We start from the raw sequence: 4,590 nt of genomic DNA on the forward strand, positions 1-4,590 counted from the left end.
TATCTCCCATAGCATTTGACAACATGTCACAATAGACTCTGAATTCCTCAAAGACAAAAATTTTGTTATATTCATATTTATTTCCTCATAACCTAGATCATCCTATCACATTTGTCACAAATATACAATCTGGCATTAAACATGTACTTGGTAAATGACTGAGGGAAGTTTATAAAGAAATATATTTCTGATGTACATATGTTAGGTTGACAGGAATAAAGTTATTCAGAGAGAGAGAGAGAGGGACATTTCCGTCTCAGATAGTACCCATCTATTCTCTTTAACTAAAAACTAGCCAGTGATCAGATACTGATCTATTGAGTCAGCCATGTTTATGCTATTGAGTGTTAGGCTAACTGTAGCTTTACTGATTAAAGGTGCCATATAGAATATAGAATGGTTAGATAATTTGGAGACAGAATTTTGTTGCCATTGCCATTGGTATGTGTGTGTATGTGGACGTGTGTGTTTCTACTTAATTGATAAGCATGCCCTACAATGGGGAATTGCAATTAGTGTAATTTTCATGATGAATCTCTGCTAAATTTAATTTTATGAAACCCAAGTTGAGAGTGAATTTACTCACATTTATAAAATTTGTGGGGTCCATATGGGTGAACAGATTGCTTTATTCACAGGTTGTCCCATGTGGGGGCTATAGCCAGAGATAAATATCCCTACCTCTCTGTCCTTGATGTCAGAAAGAATCAGCTTGCAGCAGTCAGTCCTTGTGGTAATTTGGAGCTAACCACATGAAGAGCAATTATTCAGACCTACCTGGGCCTGGGCAACTGGAATCGCCTCTAACCTACTCCTTGCCTCCTGCCTTCTTAATCTAATTCCTTCTTCATTGTACCACCAGATTCAACTTCCCGAATCACCATCTTTATCAGGTTATTTGTAGCCTTCAATGGCTTCATTTTGTCTGCAAAATAAAACCCAAGCACCTCGGACTGATATTCAATGCTTTCTGCTAGTCTTGCCCTGATACCTTTCCAGGCTTACTCCTCACCTCTCACCTGCACAAATTCCAAGTTACACCCGACCTGGATCACTCAATATCTGCTTCTGCATCTTATTCTCATCTGCTTCCTTTCCTGGCTCATGTCCTTCCTTCTGTCTGGAAAACACTTTCCATCCTCTTCAAAGTCATTTAGCTGGTAAATATTTACTGAGTAATGAGCTAAGGGTCTGGTCCTGCTCCATCCAACAGGGATACAAAAATTAATAAGAATGCTCAGGTCCCTATTCTCTTGGAGCTTATAAAGAAATCTATTCTAATTTTTAAAATATCCTCAAATTTCCTCATTAGGGTGCTTCCTATAGTTTGTTCAACTGGAAGTATTCTTTCCTCCTACTAAAAATTTTAAGCACTTCCTCTATCACCAAATTGTATGTTTATCTTATCTCTACATTTTGAAGAGGAAGTTCCTGGAAAGGAAAATCATAAACTCAATTTGCATATTTCCACAGACATGGTTCCTGAAACATGGCATATCCCCCAAATATTCATTATTATTTAAAGAATTATTAACAAAATGAATCAATACTAGATAATCCTTTGAAATGTACTATGTGCCTAGCATTGTACAGTGTACTTCAAATATATAATCCTCACTTTCACAACAACCTGATATGGTACCTGTTATCTTTCCAGTTTTTTAATAAAAAATTAATCTTCATAGAAAGTAGGCAGTGTGGAGTTTATTGGAAAGAGTGGAGCATTTCTCTCTGAAATAGTCTTTGGTTCCTCTCCCTAACTATAGACCTGACCTGCATGCAATTAGATACTGACCTTATAGCATCAGCTGCGCTTATGATAGAGAATGTGAGTTGACCTTGGTATTATTGATTTAGGGGATCATGTAGACTAATTCTTCTTTGAAAGAAGTTTGGCTGCAAAGGTGTTATGGCCAAACTGGGATTCAAAGTCAGGTCTATTTTACTCCAAAGCCCACAGATTTTTCCCATACCACTCTGCTGAATAAGCAGAATAATGGAAATGACTCAAATGCATCCACTATAGCAGATGCTCATGATGTCTTGCCTACATCCCTTGAGCATTGACCTCTAAACATAAGGCTATTTATTCCATATACTTGTGGGGATTCTATCTGGCCATTAAAGCAGTGGTAAGCTTGCATGTGCTGCAGAGTTCATGTTTCAAGATCTGTTCTCAACAATTATCCCATAGGTGCTATATAGATACCCCAGCTTCCTCCCTCCTTAGTTGGGGTAAATCTGCAGCTCGTTCTACACTGTATCCCACATTTCTTCAATTGCTTGATAATGCACCCTATAATGATTTGCTTCCATTCCCCATCTCACTTTTCCATTTGTTGTCAGTGTTTCTTAGAATGCCCACCCCCCTCACACACATATACTACTTGTAATCAAATTCTCATCTCAGGATCTGTTTCTGGGAAAACCTGAGTCAAAACACCTGCCTGATTTTTAGTTGTTGGTGCTTGTCCTTTCTTCCCTACCTGCCCCCTTTACCATCAACACACTCACCTTTGCTCATTTTATGAATCAAAAGCCTGTCATCCATAAGCTTGGCGCTGCTTGGTTCCAGATTTGAGCTCTCTACCAGTGTGTACTTGTGTCAGAAGCCCTTTTCATGCACATGGTCATGATTTTAGAAGTGTTTGCTGTCCTCCCAGGGTCAGTTACTCCAGGCTGGCTCTAATTTGAGGGACCTCAAAGAAGCCTGCTAATAACAGATTCTTTGGCTACCTTCCTCTTGTGTGTACAGCCTCACCCATGCCTAGGGCAAAGACTTCCTTTCCCAATTCTGCTCTCCTTAGGACTATTTGCAGGTCTGGTCCTGTGACTTACTGATGGGGAAACTACCCTGTTCTCTAGTCCCTCCTAGCCCTTTGTTGGGAAATTTGAACCTGATTCTCATTCTCCAAATATCACTTTGGCCAGATGTAAAAGCTCTGTTGAGGATAAAAAAATTATGCAAACCTTACCTCCAGACTGGAATCCAAATATATTTCCTCTGGATGGAGGGCTTACTATGGCCCTTGTCTTGATGATTTGGTCTGGGTCACAGGTTAAGTATTACCATCTTTTCTTTCTAGTGTGTATTTCCCTGACCTCTTCTCTGCCTGAGGTCATGTGCCTATTCTGATGATACTAATTATCTTGTTCTGAGAGGCATTATGGCAAGGTGGTAAAGACATGAGTTTTGTAGTCAGACCTGGGCTCACATCCTATCAATTGCCCTCATCAGCTATTCAAACTTGAGCGAATAACTCACACTTTCTGATCCCTAATTGCTTTATGTAAGGCAGCATCAGGTTACCTGGGTGGATCAGTCGGTTAAGTGTCTGACTTCAGCTCAGCTCATGATCTCGGGGTCCTGGGATCGAGCCCCACGTTGGGGCCTGCTTGTCCTTCTCCCTCTGCCCTCCCCCCACTTGGGCTCACTCTATCTCTCAAATAAATAAATAAAATCTTAAAAAAAAAAACAACAACTGAGACAGCATCAATGACTCCAAAGTGCATTTTTAAAATAAAGGATACATTTTACATGTTTTTGTCAATATGTGTTGAACATTCAGTAATTAGGAGCTATCGGTCATGTGTCTGAAGTTTTTGGAATATCACTCTTGAGTTTCGTTTTATTTTTTTTATTTTTTAAAGATTTTATTTATTTATTCATGAGAGACAGAGGGAGAGAGAGAGAGAGAAGCAGAGGGAGAAGCAGGCTCCCAAGGAGCAGGGAGCCCGATGCGGTACTCGATCCCAGGACCCTGGGATCATGACCTGAGCCGAAGGCAGATGCTTAACCATCTGAGCCACCCAGGTGCCCTTGTTTTATTTTTAAGCATTTCCAATGACTCAGAGATACTTGCATCACTCCTTGATAATAAGAAGAGTTTAGAATCTATATCAACATTCATGGAAGATGCAAGGCCCTAGTTTAGAGTAGTCTTGGATGATTTCAGAGGTCAAAAGCACAATCATATTCACCTCTGACACAGCTGAACAGTGAGTAATGGCTGACTTAGGATGTCTTGCTGGGAGCCCATGGGAAAAATTATGGAGTTGTCAGTGGCAGTGATTTGGGTTACTTCTTTACGTTGGTCATTGTTTATCGTGCCAACCTTGGGTGATCTTCACATCCACTCAGTCTGAAGCATCCATCATCTGACATCATCTGACATCATTTGGGGCTATGAAAGGGTATAATCTAGTACCCTCCCCCTCTCCCTGGACATCAAGAATCATCACTACTCGTTCTTCCAGCAAACAAGCTGGATTTTATACCATGTCACTGGATATTTCACTTTTATTATAAGATTTTCCAAAAGATTAAAATCCTGCTTACAAGATAGATGAGCAATGGCTTTGGAAACAAATGACTTTGCTTTAAGTATCTTTTCTGCCTTTCCCTAGCTGCATTAACTTGGCAAAGACATTTGCCCCCTATGAGGTTTGGTTTTCTCAACCACAATGTTTGGTTGCAAATGATGTAAGTTTCCTATGGGAGGTGAATGTGGCATTTATGATGATATGCTATGTCACAATAAGGGAAGGAATAAAAAGAGGGAGTAGAAGACAATAATGAGGGAGAAGACG

The sequence above is a fragment of the Callorhinus ursinus genome, unplaced genomic scaffold (assembly GCF_003265705.2).
Source record: "Callorhinus ursinus isolate GAN/ISIS: 27379988/994484 unplaced genomic scaffold, GSC_fseal_2.0 scaffold5, whole genome shotgun sequence".
NCBI classification, from domain to species: Eukaryota; Metazoa; Chordata; class Mammalia; order Carnivora; family Otariidae; genus Callorhinus; species Callorhinus ursinus.